General features: G+C 34.1%; 1 non-coding gene across 1 annotated transcript; it reads right to left on the minus strand.

Moving 5' to 3' along the window:
- Window positions 1-9,038: 9,038 nt before the first annotated feature.
- LOC150021299 (U6 spliceosomal RNA) lies at window positions 9,039-9,145 on the minus strand. Its single transcript, XR_016513467.1, has one exon. It is a non-coding gene; the product is annotated as a U6 spliceosomal RNA (small nuclear RNA).
- Between the last annotated feature and the right edge of the window lie 10,726 nt (window positions 9,146-19,871).

Consider the following 19,871-nt stretch of genomic DNA (forward strand, 5'->3'; position numbering starts at 1 on the left):
TTACATGTAAAGAAGTTGTAGATACTAAAGCATTTGGCTTATTGTATCAGTCTCTTTAGAGTTTGAGAATGAGTCATTGAGTTATTTCCAAGAATTTTCTCATCCTAAGAATCACATGGGGGCTTGAGAAAAATAAAGTTACTTGGTCTCCACAGCAAACTCACTAAACTAGAATTTCATTGGGAAATGAGGTTTCTCCTTTTTAAGTACTTAAAAAAAATTTAACAGAAAATTTTAAACATGAAAAATATAAAGGTTAATATAATAAACTACCATTCTTCAGTTTTCAACTCTGATAAAACAAGATAATGTTTAATATACCATATTCTCCCCAGTTCTGTATGATTTGGGAGCAAATCTTAGACATCATATTAGTTCATCTATCTATTTCAAAATGTATCTCATAAACAAAGGCTCTTCTTATAATATAATGACATTATAGCACTTAAATATCCACCAATGTTTACTAAATACTATTTTATATCATCATTTTCAAGTTTTCTATTATTTTATAGGTGCATTTTTTATAGTTTGTCTGAATCAAAATTCAAACAAAGATTATATAACTCATTTGGTTTTATATCTTTTAAGTCTTTTAACTTATGGGTTTCCTCCCAACCTCCCGTTTGTCCTTGCAATGTGTTTGTTAGAAATGAATATGTATTTTAATAGGAGTTCCCATGATTTTTGCCAGAGAAGTTGGGAAAGCTTAGAGCAGGAGGATTTAGCTCAGGATAGGCCATGTACTCTCTCTGTATCTATAGATAAGCTCACCGTTATGACTACCTCATCATAAACCCCAGACAAGGCAGTTGACTTTGCTGTTATTTGTTGCTCTGTGTGTGAAGCAGTGCTAATACCTGTTGTCTTCTTCCCAAGGATGCTCTGGAGATTAATGAGCTAATATCAATAAAGTACTCTGAACTTGTGAGAAGAAAGACATGTTTAAAAAGTTTATAAGAATTTTACAGCCCTTAAAATACTCTTCTTTAGGAGACCGCACAGTCGCCTTTAGCAAATATACAGTAGCCTATGTGAATTGTGCATTAGTGATAAATTAATGATGGATACGAATCAATTTCTTTCAAACTAAAGATCTATAAATTACCAGGATGGATGGATGACTAGACAGATGGATAGAGAGAGACATAGTATCATATACAGAACAAAATAACTGTACGTTTTACTGTTTACCCACATGGTTAGACTAATACTCTAAACTTACTTCTTTTATATTTATGAAAGTATTATAAAATTAATATAACCTTTCATCATAAATAATAAAACAAAAACTCTTAAATCATAAAATATAGCTTCTTCATATAATCATATTGCCAACAGAATTCAAATTTGTATAAACACTTCATATAGAATCTATGGTTTTTCAAATTTATCAATAGTGAAGGGTCTGAAACCTATATAAAATCATATTTGAAGTTTAAGAGTCATCTTGGTAAATACAGTGAAGAAGATAGGACTGAAAATAATAACATTTCTGATTTTAATCTCTGTAAAGCAATTAAAATATACATATCTGGAATATGTCACGTTACCTCTGAACTACAATATATTACAATAAATAAGTTGTTCTTGCTAGTTCTAAAACTCTGAATTAGGTGTTTCCATTGAAAGGAATTATTTATTGTGTTTTTATCAGTCCCTGCATTTCTGTTGAACTAAAATTAAGACTCAAAAATAATGAGAAATGTAGAGTACAATTTAAATTCAAACTATTATCCTACTATACTTCAGTTGCTGTGTGCTATTGAATTATACACTACAGAGTACTTACTTATAGAATCATAGTCTTAAGGAACTCACCTGATTAATATCTCCTTAGTTCATAAACTTCAACCATAGTTATATTGAAGGATTTGTGTTATTTGAAGTTATTAAAACATAGCAAGGCATTTTCTTTCAAATTATATAAGAATAATTTATTATTTCAAAGATATGGCTTTCTTACTAGAAACCATATACAATGAAAAAAACTGGAAATTTAGCAGTGAATATCTAAATAATAAATACTTTCAAATAACATTTTAAATAGATCTGCATTTTGAACATTGTTTAATATTTTATTATTAAAATATCTGCCATCTTTCATTAAACAATTCCATTATTGCTATCTACTCAAAAGAATGTTACACTAATATTTATATCTACTACCTATTATAGGGAGAGTAATCAGAAAGATTATCTGCAAGGTAATATTAAAGTTAAATAGAATCAACAAATGACTATAAGAAGGAGAATTCTATTATAAGTAGATCAAACTAACATTTCTGTTTCCAGTTACATCCTGAACTCTTTATCTTAGAGGAAAATGTGCAGCCAATGGAAGGCAAGGACAATAGGGAAATATGAAAGAGAAGGAGAGGCTGCATTAGTTATGAAACAAAACTAGGTAAAATTAATGAAGAAGGTTCCCAATAAGTCAATAACTGACCTGGTATAGAAACTTCTTGTTTGGGATTCTTGAATTGTACTCTTATTTATATTAAAGTATATTTTTCCTTATAAAGTGCTTTGTACTAGGCAAACCCAGAAATGTTACCAGACTATTCTTTGTCCTCATATTAACACAAAGTAAAAAAAAAAAAATCACTTCCATTTTACAGATGAGGAAACTAAGGTTTTCAGCCTCCATGGCCAGGGACACAGTGCTGTGCCTCTGTAGCTACACCTTCAATGTAGTGAAGTGGCTGAACATTCTGATGGTACTTTCTTTGTATCTTCAGAATCTAAACCACTTGCATTTATTTATTTATTTATTTATTTATTTATTTATTTATTTAAATAAATGTTGAATCGTGTCTTTTTAAATTAAATTTATTGGGGTGACATTTGTTAATATAATTATATAGGTTTCAAGTGTACAAATCTATGATACATCATCTGTATACTGCATTGTGTGCCCACTACACAAAATCAAATTGCCTTCCATCATCATATTTGACCCTCTTTACCATTAACTATCCACCACTCCCTTTCTCTCTGGTAACCACCATACTGTTGTCTGTGTCTATGAGTTTTTGTTTGTTTTTCTTGTCTGCTTATTTGTTGCTTTCAGTTTTATCCCATATATGAGTGAAATCATACGGTTCTTTACTTTTTTTCATTTGACTTATTTTGTTCAGCATGATATTCTCAAGATGCATTTATGCTTTTCATTCTTATTACCAATAAACAACAAGGCTTTCAGATCTGCGATATCCCTTAAATGCTATAGGAATATGGGGATGCATCAAGAAGCAAAGCTCATCTCCTTGGACTGCTGGGACTTTCTGATAGATTATTAACTGGGAGCAGGGAATATGTTCATTTAGCTACACAAATACAGCATCTGGTTCATAGTAAGTGTATAATTTTTTAAAAATCTATTGATTGTTAAGTGTTTACAGCCACAGTTTACCACATGTTATTATATTGAAGTGTTGAATATGATCGTGGACGCTGAGATAAATCCAGCAAGCAGGATGATTGGCCAGTAGCGAATGGAGGACTGTGGCTCATTCTGACCAACAGCAGAGATCAGGAAGCCTCATTGTCCTTTTATTAGGATTTCAAAAGTTACTAGAACAGGGGGTGTGACATTCCAGCCAACAATAGAAGAATTTTACAAGTGAAAGAATTCTTAGAAAGTATCATTAATATGTAAAATACAGCCAGGGTAACTCATGGTTTAGCAAGCACCTATCGGGGAAGCAAAGCAGACCCACTAATCCATAATGCCAGCTCCATTTTAAGACTTTATTAACAAGGAGGCAGATGGAGTATACAACAGAACTCGCTGTTCCCAGGATTCCATGACCCAGTGGCCTGAACAGCCTAAAGCTGCAGGCGGAGACAAGATTAGCTCATCATCTCCTGGGTCATGAAATGACACCTGGGCGGAGGAGCATGAGTATGCCACTACCCAGAGAACTGTGTTCCTGCAACATTATATCTCCTTTGGCTTTACTTCTTTCTTTTTTTTGGCTTTTTTTTTTTATTCTTGTTTATTCTATCACAGTTGTCCCAATTTTTCTCACTTTGCTCTCTTCCACCAGCCCACACCCCTCCCACTGTCACTCCCCACCCTGTTGTTCATGTCCATGGGTCCTTCATACATGTTCTTTGACTAATCCATTCCCCTTCATTCCACCATTCCATATTTCTCCCCTTTCCTCTGGCAGCTGCCAGTCTGTTACATGTCTCCATGTCTCTGGTTCAGTTTTGCTCATTAGTTTATTTTGTGCATTAGATTGCTTTTATAAATGAGATCATATGGCATTTGTCTTTTACTGGTGGGCTTATTTCAATTAGCATAATAGTCTCCAGTTCCATCCATGTTGCCGCAAAGGCTAGAAAGTCCTCCTTGCTTCTGCTGCGTAGTATTCCATTGTGCAAAAGTACCGCCATTTTTTAACCCATTTATCTACTGATGGACATTTAGGCTGTTTCTAACACGTGGCTATTGTATATAGCACTGTTTTATGACCATAGGAGTGCATAAATTCTTCTGAATTAGTGTTTCATGATTGTTAGGGTATATTCCCTGCAGTGGAATCACTGGGTCAAAAGGCAGTTCCATTTTTATTTTTTTATTTTTTTTGAGAAAATTCTATACTGTTTTCCATAGTGGCTGCATCAGCCTGCATTCCCACCATCAGTGCACTAGGGTTCTCTTTTCTCCACATCCTCACCAGCACTTGTTTATTGATTTATTAATAATAGCCATTCTGACAGGTATGAGGTGATATCTCATTGTGGTTTTAATTTGCATTTCTCTGATGGCTGCTGATGTTGATCATCTTCTCATATGTCAATGGGCCATCTGTATGTTCTCTTTGGAGAAGTGTCTATTCAGGTCCTTTGCCCATTTTTAAATTGGATTGTTTGTCTTCCTGATTTTGAGACATATGAGTTCTTTATATATTTTGGATATTAAACCCTTTCAGATGTATCACTGGCAAATCTATTTTCCCATACAGTCAGTTTCTTTTTTTGTTTAATGCTGGTTTCTTTAGCTATGCAGAAGCTTTTTAATTTGATGTAGTCACACTTGTTTATTTTTTTCTTTATTTTCCTAGCCCTGGGAGATATATTGGAAAAATATCGCTATGTGGGATACCTGAAATTTTACTGCCTATGTTTTCCACTAGGACTTTTATGATATCATGACATAGTTAACTTTTTATCAATTTTGAGTTTATTCTGGTGTATGGTATAGGTTGGTGGTCTAGTTTCTTTCTTTCTTTCTTCCTTTCTTTTCTTCTTTTTCTTTTTTTGCATGTAACAGTCCAGTTCTCCTAACACCATTTGTTGAAGAGGCTATTTTTACTCCATTGTATGGTCATGCCTCTTTTGTCAAATATTAATTGACCATAGAGACATGGGTTTATTTCTGGGCTCTCTAGTTTGTTCCACTTATTTATATGTCTGTTCTTATGTCTGTACCATACTGTTTTGATTATCATAGCCTTGCAGTATAGTTTGATATCGGGTACTTTGATCCCTCCTATTTTGTTCTACTTTCTCAAGATAGCTTTGTTTATTTGGGGACTTTTTTGGTTCCACATAAATTTTTGAAGATCTGTGAAATATGCCATTAGTGTTTTAATATGAATTGAGTTGAATCTATAGATTGCTTTGGGTAGTATGGACATTTTAATTATGATAATTCTTCCAGTCCTTGAATACAGTATATACTTTCATTTATTTGTATCTTCCTCAATTCCTTTCTTCAGTTTTCTATAGGTTTCTGAGTACAGGTTTTTACTTCCTTGGTTAAATTTATAGGTACAACTTTATTTATTTATTTTTGATTGTTGTTGCTATAGTAAATAGGATTATTTTCTTAGTTTCTTTCTCTAATAGCTCACTACTGGTGTACAAAAATACCATTGATTTCTGAATATTGACTTTGTATCTTGCTACTTTGCAAAATTCACTCATTAGGTAAAGTATTTTTTGATGGAGCCTATAGGGTTTTCTATGTACATTATCATGTCATCTTCAAATAATGACAGTTCTACTTCCTCCTTTCTAATTAGAATGCCTTTTATTTCTTCTTCTTATCTGATTACTATAGCTAGAAATTCCAGTACTATATCCAATAAGAGTGGTGAAAGAGATACCCATCTCTAATCTTAAGGGAAACACATTTCATTTGTGCCCATTGAGTATGATGCTGGCAGTAGGAATTTTGTATATGACCTTTATTATTTTAAGGTATGCTCCTTCTATTGTCACTTTGCTGAGCATTTTTATCATAAATGGGTGCTGTAGTTTATAAAAGCTTTTTCTGCATCTATTGATATACTCATGTGATTTTGGCTTTCATTTTGTTTATGTGATATATCACATTTAATGATGTGCAAATATTGTACCATCCTTATATCCCTGGAATAAATCCCACTTGATCATGGTGTATGATCATGGATCTGGTTTACTAATATTTTGCTGAGGATTTTAGCATCTGTGTTCATCAGAGATATTGACCTGCAATTTAGTTTTCTCTGTGTGTCTTTACCTAGTTTTGGAATTAGGGTAATACTTGCCTTATAAAAAGACTTTGGGAATATTACCTCTTTTTAAATTTTTTGGTACAGTTTGAAAAATAGGTGTTAGTTGTTCTTTGAATATTTGGTAACATTTGACTGTGAAGCCATCTGGTTCAGGGCTTTTGTGTGCCAGTATTTTTTTTTAAATTTCTGCTTTAATTTTGTGAGTTGTTATCAGTCTATTCAGGTTTTCTGATTTGATTTTGGAAGAGTGTATGTTTCTAGAAATTTCTCCATTTCACCCAGGTTCTCCAATTTCTTGGCATATAGTTATTTATAGTAATTACTTACAATCCTCTGTACTTCTGAGGTATCAGTTGTTACTTCTCTTTATTTTCTGATTTTACTTATTTGGGTCCTATTTCTTTTATTTTTTTCTTGATGAATCTGGTTAATGGTTTGACAATTTTGTTTATCTCTTCAAAGAAGGAGCTCCTGGATTCATTGATCCTTTTAATTGATTTTGTTTGTTTTGTTTTGTTTTGTTTTTTTAGTTTCTATGTCATTTGATTCTGCTCTGATCCTGATTATTTTTTTCCTTATGCTTGATCTGGGCTTTGTTTGTTGTTGTTCCTCTGGTTCTTGCAGATTCAAGATTAGGTTGTTTACTGGAGATTTTTCTGTTGTCTTTAGGTGGGCCTGTATTGCTATAAACTTTCCTCTTAGGAATCCCTTCACTGTCTCTCATAGCTTTGGGGTTGTTTTGTGTTCATTTTCACTTATATCCTAATACTTTTTTATTTATTTCTTGATCTCATTGTTAACCCATTCATTATTTAATGACATGTTATTCTACCTACTTGTATTTGAGTGTTTTGAGTTTTTCTTGTGAGGTTGGTTTTTAATTTCTAGCTATTGTGATATCTGAGAAGATGCTTGATATTATTTAAATTTTCTTGAAAATTTTACAGCTTGTTTTGTGTTCTTCCATGTGGTCCATCTTTGAGAATGATCAATATGCATTAGAAAAGAATGTATATTTTCCTTTTGGGGGTGAAATGTTTTGTAAATATCAATTAATTCCATTTGTTTTAGAGTATCATTCAATGCTGCAATATTTTTGTTGCTTTTTTATTTGGAAGACCTATCCATTGTTAACAGTGGGGTGTTAAAATCACCTACAATGACTGTATTGCTTCCTATCTCTTTCTTAAAAGTCCTTCAATATTTTCTTTATATTTTTAGGTGCATTTATCTTGTGTGCATATATGTTTACAAGTGTTATATACTCTGGTTGGACTATTCCCTTAAGTATTATGTTGTGATCTTCTTTGTCTCTTATTATAGCCATTGTTTTAAAGTTTATTTCATCTGATATAAATATTTTTACTGCAGCTTTTTTTTGTCTTTTTGCATGGAATATTTTTTCCATCCATTCACTTTCAGGCTGTTCTGAGGTGGGTCATTATTTCTTATCCAGTCAGCTACCTTATATCTTTTGATTAAAGCATTTAATCCCTTTACATTTAAAGTTATTAAAGATATATATTTATTCATTGTCATTTTCCCTTTGTACTTCTGTTTTTCTTTCTCTCTTTCTCCTCCTCCTCCTTCTTCTCCTTCTTTCCTTCTCCTCCCCCTCCTACTTCCCCTTCTTCTTCTTCTTCTTCTTCTTCTTCTTCTTCTTCTTCTTCTTCTTCTTCTTCTTCTTCTTCTTCTTCTTCCTCTTCTTCTTCTTTCTTCTTCTTCTTCTGTCTCTTTACCATCTTTTGAAATGCTCCTTGGAGGAGATGTATTATTTTAGTTTTTTTTATGTCTTGGAAGTTCTTTATTTCATTTTTTATTTTAAATAAGAGCTTTGCTGGATAAAGTAGTCTAGTCTTGATGCTGGTACTTGCTTTTTATTACTTGGAATATTTCTTGCCAGTCCTTTCTGGCTTGTAGTGATTCTGTTGAGAAATCAACTGATAACCTAATTGGAGTTCCCTTGTATGTTATTCACTGTTTCTCCTTTGCTTTCTTTATGATACAAGATTCTCTCTTTGTCTTTAAATTTTCCCATTTTGATTGTAATGTGTCTTGGAGTGGACCTCTTTGGGTTCATCTTAATAGAAACCCTCTGTGCTTCTTGGACTTGTGTGATTTTTCCCCAACCAAGTTAGGGAAATGTCCTGTCATTATTTTTTCAAACAGTGTTTCTAGTCCTTGCTCTTTTTTTTCTATTTCTGGTATTCCTGTGGTGTGAATATTGTTAGGTTTCAAGTTGTCCAAAGCTCCCTTCAATTATCCTGGTTCTTCTTGAATCATTTTTATTTTGTTTTGTCTGGGTGTTTTATTATACCTTATATTCCAGCTGATTGATTTGATACTCTGCTTTACCTAGGCTGCTTTTAATTCCTTCTTATGTGTTCTTCATTTCAGATACTACATTCTTCATTTCCAACTGGTTCTTATTTTTAGTTTCTATGTCTTTTCATGCTGTTGTAGTTTCCACTAAGTTCCTTGTAATTCTCACTAAGCTTCTTCCACACACTTATAACCATTATTTTTAAAAATATGGAATGCTTCATTAATTTGCATGTCAAACTTGCACAGGGGTCATGATAATACTTTCTGTATCATTCCACTTTTAGTACATGCGCTGTCAAAGCAAGCACTACTTCTGTTATTTAAAGCCTTTTTCTGCTTCATTTTACATCTCAGAAATGATTCACTTGTGGGTCACTTGCCAAGAGCATTTCTGGTATCTCTAACCAATTTCAATCTTGTTTCTTCCATTCCAGAAGTCATATTAGAATGAGAACAAGAAAGTTTGATATTTTTATATCAATATGCTCAGGACTATTTTCATTGATAGTGTGTGTGTATATATATGTATATATATAATTTTTCTGTCATTAACAAATCCCTTGTGACTCACCACAGAGCTGCTAAAGTTCTGTAGTCAAAACTAATGTTTAAAGACTATGCATCCGAGAGTTTGAGTTCAACCCCAATGGGAATCACATAATTTCTACAATTGTCTGAAATCAGCTACACATCACTACCACCACAAATTTGGGGCTACTTGACAATCTTTCTATAAGCCTTAACATCAGAAACCTATCTTGAAACCTGTTTCTGTATCTAAGCCACAAACAGGTCCTGCTGCTAGTTTATTTCCACAACTGCTCGTGGTGATTGCTCCTGTGCTTGCCTTTCTGGGTGCTGCTTGCTTTGCCTCTAGATTACACATTACTAGGTCTTTTTTTCTAACTTCTTGAAATACACCTCTTTTGCTAGACATAACCACTATTAATGTCTCATTTCAAAAATGCAATATCACTTCATTCTCTATCAGGAATATCTACTATGTTTGAAGTTATTAACTTTCAACTTCTCTCTCTCATCTCCCTGTCTTGTTGTCAATTGTGATGTGGCATATAAGATTGTATTTTCTATTCTTATGTTGGCTCCTATTTTTCAGATTTTAGGGAAAAAAATAGCCTAAAGTTCATGTTCAGTAAAAAGAAGATTATTATGATGATTTTTGCATGTGTGTCAGAATTTTTAGCTACAATATATCTGAATATTTTCTTCATATAAGGACATGATTTTTTAAAGGGAAAAAGGCAGATCCCTTTAGTATGTTTTCTTCTGGTGGTAGGAAATATGGAGCAAATATTGTTTTGTAGAATTATATTCCAGAGCACTAATTAAAAATTTATTTCATGGACAAACAAACTACCTATTCCTGCATTCTTTATGGAGATGCTTTACATTTTCCAATTATTTCTTTTATACACTCATTAATAACACAGAACAGTGCAGTTTGCATTAGACATTTTCATAAATATGAAATATTCAGTTTTCACAGTGTTGAATCAACATTGCCAATATAATTATAAGTATTAACTGCATCTCTGCAAAAATTCAGATATTATGAGTATGTTTCCAAGTATATGTATGTATGTGCATAAACATATACATATGTGTGCGTGTGTCATGAAGAGTCATATTCTTTTTATCTTTATTATCATATGTATTGTTAAAAAGTTGAAAAGTTATTGCTTAAAAGATATTGCTTAATTTTGAAAAAGCATTGCCTTCTTGTTAACATAACACTGTGATGCCTATTTATGATGGATTTGTTCACAAATCTTAGTTTTATTGATAGTTCTAAAATATTATAAAATTATTTTTAACAACTTCAAAGAATAATATCTTTTCTGTAATTTTATTTTTTTAATTAAGTATTTATCTTCTGAAATGTGCCTGTTTTTTAAGATTGATCAAGATGTTTCTAGAAATTATATTTGGGGCCCTTAGATAGGTACCTATAAATAAAAAAGAATTATAGATCCAAATATATTTTCAAATAAAACAAATAAACAAAATATAATTGAGGTGATTCTGTTAATATTTCAAATTCTTTGTTGTTTGAGTACATAACAATCCAGTGAGATGTCAACCCCCAATCACTTTTCAACAATTTTCTATGAAGTTGACATATTTATAAAAGCAATTCCTTAAGACAATCACATGTTGATCACCAACTCCTATAGAAACTTAACCATAGAGACACAGAAAACTGTCAAAGTACTGATATCTTAACAAGGTTATGTTATAAAATATTATTTCCAATAGTTTTCAGTAAAAACACAGATTTTTTATTAAGAGTGATACTTTTCATTTACAATGGTGAGGTAATACCTATAACAATCATATTATATATAGCCTATATAATTATGTACATACATAATACTGATAATGATATTAAATAACTATGTTACTAGTTTATGTATTTACTATACTATGTATTTACTATACTACATTTCTGTGTTATTTTAGAGTGTACTCATTCTACTTATAAAAAATAAGGTTTGCTATAAAGCAGTGTGCATACTATGCTAACAGTAGCCTCATATATCTCGTTATTTTTTTAAAGTATATTTTATTGATTATGTTATTACAGTAGTTCCAATGATTTTTTCTCTTTGCTCCCCTCTGCCCAGGACCCCCTTCCCTCCAGCAATTCCACCCCCTCCTTAGTCCATGTCCATGCGTTGTGCATATAAGTTCTTTGGCCTCACCCTTTCCTATATTAGTCTTAACTTCCCCCAGTCTATTTTGTACCAACTGATTATGCTTCTTAATCCTTGCACCATTTCCCCACTTCTCCGCATCCCCCTCCCAGCTGATAACCCTCCAAATGATCCCCATACCTATTATTCTGTTCATATAAGCTCTTCATCTGCCCTTCTATTCTCAATGATAGCTTTGCTGGATAGAGTAATCTTGGTTGTAGGTCCTTGCTTTTCATCACATTGGATACTGTTTGCCAGTCCCTTCTTGCCTGCAAAGCATCTTTTGGGAAACCAGCTGATAGTCTTATAGGCACCTCTTTATAGGCAACTCTCCACTTCTCTCTTGCTGCTTTTAGGATTCTCTCTTTACCTTTCACCTTTGGCATTTTAATCATGATGTGTCTTGGTGTGGTCCCTCTGGGTTCAGCTTGCCTGGGACTCCCCATGCTTCCTGGACTTGTATGTCTATTTCCTTCACAAATTTTGGGAAGTTTTCTTCCATTGTTTTTTTACATAAGCTTTCAATTTCTTGCTCTTCCTCTTCTCCTCCTGTCACCCCCATGATTCAGATGTTGGCATGTTTAAAGTTGTCCCAGAGGTTTCCAATCTTCTCATTTTTTTCAATTCTTGTTTCTTCATTATGTACTGGTTGACTTCTTTTCTTCCTTATGTTCCAAATCACTTATTTGAACCCCGGTTTTCTTTCCTTCACCATTAATTTTGTGTGGATTTTCTTTTGTTTCACTTAGCATAGCCTTCACTTCTCTTATGAGTTTGCTGTACTCAAGCATATTTGTCAAGCCTGTGTTTGAAATTCTCCATCTTTTAAGTAGACTATCTCCTCATCACTTAGTTCTCCCACTGGAACCTTGATCTGTTCCCTATTTTGGGCCATACTTCTCTGTTTCCTCATTCTGACAGGCTCCTGTGTTTGTTTGTCTGTGTCTTAGGTAGAACTGTCGCTCCTGTTAAGTTGTAAGGGGCGAAGCCTTAGGGATTCATCAGTACAGGGCAACCTGTTTCACCATGTTGTGGCACTGTATGTGGCGTAGGGGTCCAAGAAGCAACAGTGCCGCTAGCCCAGCACTTGCCCCTTTTCCATGCACCTCTCCCACTTCTGTATGGGACTGATGCCTCTCTAACTGTTGCCCTGGCTGTTGTTCCCAGAGTGGGTGGGTCTGCGGATGTTCTAAGACCATGGGGGCCCTTTAAATAAGTGGACTCTGCTGATAGACTGGCAGTTTCTTCCTCTGCCCCAACCCCTACCAGTCTGCACAGTCAGAAGCAATGAGGCTTGATTTTCCCCAGTACAGGGACCGTGAGTTAAGCAGTCTTGTGAGGAGCTGGGAACGCTCCCCAGGTGTCCCTCCTGATTTTAAAACATGTAACCGTGCTTTCTGCCAGCCTGTTGCTGGCTGCCACCACCACATTGCGTCTTCTCCGCCCCTCCTCCTTGTCTGGATGAGTATTTCTTCTTTATATCTTTGTTTGTTGGACTTCCATGCAGTTTGATTTTTCTGGAACTTCTGGTTGTTTCTAGTTTTGAGGTAGTTGTATTTCTATTTAGTTGTGGAGTGAGACTCAGCGTGTCTGTCTACGCCTCCATCTTGGCCAGAAGTCCATATATCTCATGTTTACCCGGTCTCTTAACTGCATCATTTTCTCTTGTGCTTGATTTAATTTTGTGTTGTTTTGTACAGTAACATGCTATACAGGCTTGTAGCCTAGGAGCAATAAGCTATACCATATAGCCTAGGTGTATAATAGGTTATAACATTGAAGTTTATATGAGTACACTCTATGGTATTTACACAATAACAAAATCAGTTAAGGACACATTTCTCAAAACATATCTCTATCATTAAACAACACATGACTGCCCTGCCCTCTCTCCTACAGGACATCTACATAACTGACCCAACCACTTGTCCCTATTTAGGAGGTTTCAGTCTGATCATATTATATAGAATAACTGATAGGTGATCAACCTATGAAACACCCGTAAAAGAATATTTGTCAGTCATTCTAACATGTTTCTGCTCTCAAAAGCTGTGGGGATCTAATAACTATGCTATACTATCCAATAACCTTTTAAAAATATTTAACAAATGATAAATCATATTTTGATACTATACTGCAACTTTTGGTAGTGGTTTCCTTTTTTTTTTTAGGGAAAGTACTATTAAAGGCATCCATTTTTCAAACTGGAGATTATCTAATCTATTCCTCTGCTCCAATTTGTTTCAAACTATTATCTTATTCCCACACCTATCATTTATTCTTCTATTTTCTATAAACTTTAGATAAAACATAGTTCAAAAAGCAGTCTCATTACTTTTATCTAGCTTAAGCAAAAAAGAAAATACACTTATATTATTCTTTGGTTTCTTCCTATTAAAATAAAATTCCAATTTTTCCAATTTTCATTACATGTTTTAAAGAAAATTGCATATATGTAATAGCAAATATTACATATTTGTGTAATATATATCATATAATTTGGGTTTTAAAAATTCTTAAACATATTTCAGATTATTACAATCTGAAGATTTAATGTCAAACTGCTATTATTTGTGGTCTATAAAACACTTGCAAAAGATTTTACATGCCTGTGTATGTGAGTGTGCTTGTTTCTCCAAAGTGTTTTAGAAGTCAAAGTTTTCATCAGAAAATATTTCTAAAAGATACATAGCAATAATTAAACTTCTGAACAAAGTGACCACAGTATACCTGTTGCAAGCAAATCAGTTTGAAAAGTACTTCTTGGAAAGAACAAAATCCTCACTTTCACTAATGAGTGTTGGACTAAGAAGACGGTGACTTAGAAGCTTGTTAATAGATAAGGAAGATGGCAGCAGAAGTGGTAAATATTTCAAAGGAAGAGAGTGAAATATGATGAAATGTTCCACTGGATATTAGGCTATTGTAGGTTTCAAAATAGGAATTTCCATCTTTGGTCATGTTAGAATAATTTGTACTGGATTATCTCTTTCACTGAAAACAAGTTTAAAAGTGAACGCATGAAATATAGATGTTTTATATCAAAACTGTGACCACCGAGACATGGCAGTGATGAAGGTTAAGTTGCAAATTGCATCAGATGCCTGCCCAGATGGATTTTTGTTTCACTGCAGTAAGGCAGTAAAGACCAACCCATGCATGGAGGTTTCACTGAGCTGAAGAGACAGAACTTGGAGTTCAGAACCATTGAGGTGGTGGGGATAAGGGTAGGAGACCCCCATTGGTGTTATTTAACTAAACTTGGATAAATGAAATCTGTGTATATTAGACTGTCTTACTAGCTTCAAACAAACTTTATTTTTACCAGATATATACAGCTTTATTCTTAACATCAATACTAATGTTTATTAATTGTAATGTTAAATTTATTTTAATTTTAGACTGTTAGGAAGTTGACTATAGGTTATTACATATTTAGTCACCTGTCACTTTCAAACTTATTTCTGAGGTAGATCACTCCTGTGATGTGTCACCTGTGTGAAGAGCAACTCTACAGAGCTACTAACAGCCTCTTCTAAATTAGGAAGAGTAAATATTATTATAACTCCTACTTGCAACTATTGAATGGAGACTCTTCTCATTCTTAGAAGTAAGCTAATTTTGCATAAAATAGCATATTTTTCTTCTAGAAAATGATGTATAGCTGTATCAAAACCTTTCAGAAATGAAAATGTCTATGAAGTTCAATTACCAGGTTTGTTATTTGAATTAAGGGTTCAGAATATAGAATTTTTATTTTTGGTCTATGTGTTATACCATTGTTACCCCATCCTCTAATTTAATGTTATTATAATTGTAATAGAAAGACTATTGCACTACTTGTGAAGATTTGAATACTACTTATTTAACTCTGAGTTCATTTATTTGCCAATCCAGTAATGTCCCCAAAGGAATAATAGAGCTTGTTTCAAATCTTAAAGAGAAAGAGTGAATTAAAAAATATTTATTCATAGGGATATGTGTACCCCCATGTTCATTGCAGTACTATTCACAGTGGCCAAGACAAAGAAACAACTGAAGTGTCCTTCAATGGATGATTGGATGAAGAAGATGTGTGTGTGTGTGTGTGTGTGTGTGTGTGTGTGTGTGTGCGCGCGCGCACGTGTAAACAATGGAACATTACTTAGCTGTAAGAAGGGATAAAATACTGCTATTTGTGTCAATATAGATAGATCTTGAGATTATCATAAGTGAAATAAGTCAGATGGGAAAGGACAAGAACCATATGATTTCAATAATATGTGGATTTTTTTTAAAGGCAACAAATGAACAAACAAAATACACAAGCTCATAGATACAGACAATGAGACAGTGATTACCAGAGAGGAAGCACTGTGGAGGTGGGAAATAAAAAAGGTAAAAGGGATAAAATATATGATGTCAGAAGGAGACTAGACTGGATGGTGAGCACAGAATGTAACATACAGATGATATTATAGAATCACTTTATGCTCATATATCATTAACCAATATCATCCCAGTAAATGTAATTTAAAAAGAAAAAGCTAATATAACTTTTAACAATCCACTGAAAGCAAAAATGTCTGGGAAATTAATTTGGAGGGTATCGGTGCAGTGAAATTTCTTATTCATGTTTTCAGATCTGGAAAGCCTTCATATACAAAATAGAAGGGAAAGAGACAAATAATTTGAATGATTAAGAAAGAGGTACTATTGTTTAAGCCCTGGCTGGTTTAGCTCAGTGGATTGAGCGTCGGCCTGCGAGCTAAGTGTCGCTGGTTCGATCTTCCAGTCAGGGTACAGCAGAGAAGGAAAACTCTGACTCCAAAAAACCTCTGCTGCCTTGCGGCATACCTCTTCAGGGGAAAGGCTAAGGGAGTAAACCCCGACAGAAAATCCGGAGCCGGAGTCCCTAAGGCGGTTTGACGTTGTAGTCAACACCGGCAACTCCTGTGGCGCACCTGAACCCAAGCTGTATTGACTCCGTCTTTCCCTTGGACCCTTCAGCTGCGAAGAGAGGGGGGGTCTGCTGCATGGGCAACAGCAGACCCTCCATATTACCCTGCCCAGGCTCTGTAGCTTCAGCGTCATCGCAAGATGTCGATTCAACACGGGAGGAGACAGATACCATGTCACTCCCGAGTCGGACTGCACAGCCATTCTCGGCGGTGCAGATAGACTCTTAAGAAGCTACACCATCGTCTCTCGAGACGGACGGCTGCCGACGACGACGACGACTATTGTTTATGAAAGGCTTTCCATATAAAAAATATATATTAAGATGTATTTTAGAAGACAGAAGTTTCCTCACTCTACCCAAACCCATATTAATGGTAGAAAACAATAATAATTAATACTTTTCAGTAAGTGCTTGACCTGTATAGCATTTCATTTAGCTCTTATGAATTTTTAGTGTAACAGGCACTATTATTATCCCCAATTTACCAATGATAACTTGGAGCTGAGAGAAGGTATAAGTAAGTTTTCCAAAATCACATTACTCTATCGGTGACTGTCCATGCTGAACTCAGAACCATGGAAACAGGACTCTAATCGCCTAGTTGTCTTCGGCACAATAGAATGTTTGGTAGGACCTCCCTTTTATTCACATACAACATCTCCTGGGAGAAATAGAATAGGTGCTGATAGTCAACTTCTATTGCCCATTTAATCCATCCATTGATCTAAAAGTGTATAGTTTTTATCTTTTTATGTTTCAAAACTCAGTAGTCAACTTACACTTATCTAATATCAAGGTAGATATTTTTAAGTACTTCCTCATTTAATTACTAGTTGCGAATCACCTTTGTACGTGGCATGCTATGACTGTCAACACTCATTTTATAACCACCATTCTTTCATTGTCATAACATTTTTTTTGGCAAATCATAAAAAGGGAAGTAGGGTTCATATCACCTTGCTTGTATTTATTTAGTCTCTGTTCTTTATATATAGGAGTTCTGTTCCTGCTCATCTCTCCAAGTCCTTCATAATGCAACATACGCACACACAGTTTTACAGCATATTCCAAAATAAATATGAATTTGCTTTAGCCTGCATACTAATACATTATAAAGGATTATTTCCTCTGCAACTTCTGACCATTTTATAGACAATTAAGCATCCATAAAAACAAGTGTGTAATTGTAAAACCATATAGTTCACCTGTGGTAAGGGTTGCTGTTTGTTGAATTATCTGAGATCTAATTGAAAATCATTTGCCTTTATAACAGCATAGAGGGTAGATTAAAGAAGTGGAAATCTGTAGCAATTACTGAATATGAGAGTTTATGAAACCAGTGCTGGAATTTCTTATCTTTTTTTAAAGACTGCATGTTTTCAATTATCGAAATCATATTTTTTGAAGATGGCTTAGTTGGGACCTCATGAATATTGTGCATGTGATGAGAGAAGTAGCATTTTCATACAATAATAAGATACTAAAAATGACATACTCCAGATGAACAGAAATTAAGAAATGCATATAATTATTTATAGAAATACAAAATAAGTTAAAAAGTATATACAATTGTATTAATAATGTTTTTGTTTGTTTGTTTTTTATGCTAGTCTAATAAAAACAGTAAGCAGTGGTTAACTATTTTCTGAAAAAATATTAGAACAAGAAAGGAGAAGAAATGAGCCTATTTTAAAACACATGTGATTTTTCTTTTTAATTATTCTGCATCATTTGACTTTTTTCCCCAGTGAATGAGTCACTGTGGTAATTTTATAATGTATAAAATTATAGCTAAAAATTATCCAAACAAGGTGTTCTAGAGAAGTGGTTTCTAGTGGTTCTGCTCTTGGTTTATGTAGCCCTTTTCTGTTATAGCTTAACAAATTACTATGAACTTAGTGGCTTAAAAAAAATGCGGACTTCCTATCTCAGGTTTTTGGATCAGGAGTCAAAATTAATGAGTTACTTGAGTTCTCTGCTTGGAGTTTCTCATGGTTGAAATCAAAGTGTTGGCCGTGTAGCATTGTCTGAAGTTTGGGGTTCTTTTCTTAGATCTTTTAGGTAATGGGAGAATTCCTAATTCTTTGAGGTTTTAACTACTGACATCCCTGTTTTGCTGGCAGACTCTCAGCCAGGAGACAATCTCAGTCCTTAGAGGTCTCTTCCTCACAGCACTCCTCCCCGCTGCCCCAACTCATAACATCACAGTGTACTTCTTTCAGAAAGGAAGGCTAATTTCTCTGATACTTCCCCTCCCTTTAAGGACCCACTTGATTTGGTAAGACCCACCCAGGATAATCATTCTTTTCACTAACTCATAGTTAGTTGGTCTGTAAATCATGAGTGTGACATCATATTTTATCTGATGGTTGTATTCATAGTCAAGGGAGGGTTTATTGGAGTCACATTAGGCTTGTGCTTACCACAGTCATATATCTCTGGAAGAAAGAATAGCTGCTAAGTTCACCATCCTAACCTTGTGTATTTCCAGCCTCAAGATACAGTGAATACATTCTAAATAAATACCTGATCCTCCGTTCCTATTTCTCTAAGTTGATTCACTTTAGAAAGCATATATATGCCCTGGTTGGAGTGGCTCCAACCAGGACTGAGTGCTGGCCTATGAATCAAAGGATGTCAGTTCGATTCCCAGTCAGGGCACATGCCTCAGTTGTGGGCCAGATCCCAGTTGGGGGCACCCCAGAAACAGACACACCTTGATGTTTCTCTCCCTTTCTTCCTCCCTCTCTCTCTAAAAATAAATAAATAAAATATTTTTCAAAAGAAAGCCTATTTATTATAGACACACCATCTTCTTCACAATATCTCTCTTGACTTCTCTATCTACTGGCAAATCAATGTCAAAGATAGAGATGTACAAAGACAAGATCTTCAAAATCTGGTGCAATTCTTTTCCTTTCATACCAGACTAACATCTCTGTCCCCTATCAAACTCTCAATTGAGTTTTTTAAACCATTAATTTGTCACTATATTATTAGCACAGATACTTTTTTCTAATAAGACATCTACTCCTAACAACATTATCATTTAAGATATTAGAATATATTTTTATGATCAGTCTGATTCCTTACTTTTTTTGCATGTTTTAACCTTACTCTTATATTGTTTCTCTTATCCTTTGATGTGGCAAAAAAAATAAAAATCCAATACACTTACATGTTTATGCTCATAGTTATTGTACACATTTTTTTTATGAGCCATCTTGTAGCTCCACAATTGGGATAACACTGTAGCTGTACTGAGCTATTTTATGAGGCAATAATCTTGTTGCTTATGAGTGAACTCTATTACAGTCTTATAAAACTACAGTAGAAATGTTATTACCTTACAAACATTTTTGGTTCATCTTTCAT

Source organism: Furipterus horrens, unplaced genomic scaffold, assembly GCF_987537825.1.
Source record: "Furipterus horrens unplaced genomic scaffold, mFurHor1.1.pri manual_scaffold_1, whole genome shotgun sequence".
Taxonomy (NCBI): Eukaryota; Metazoa; Chordata; class Mammalia; order Chiroptera; family Furipteridae; genus Furipterus; species Furipterus horrens.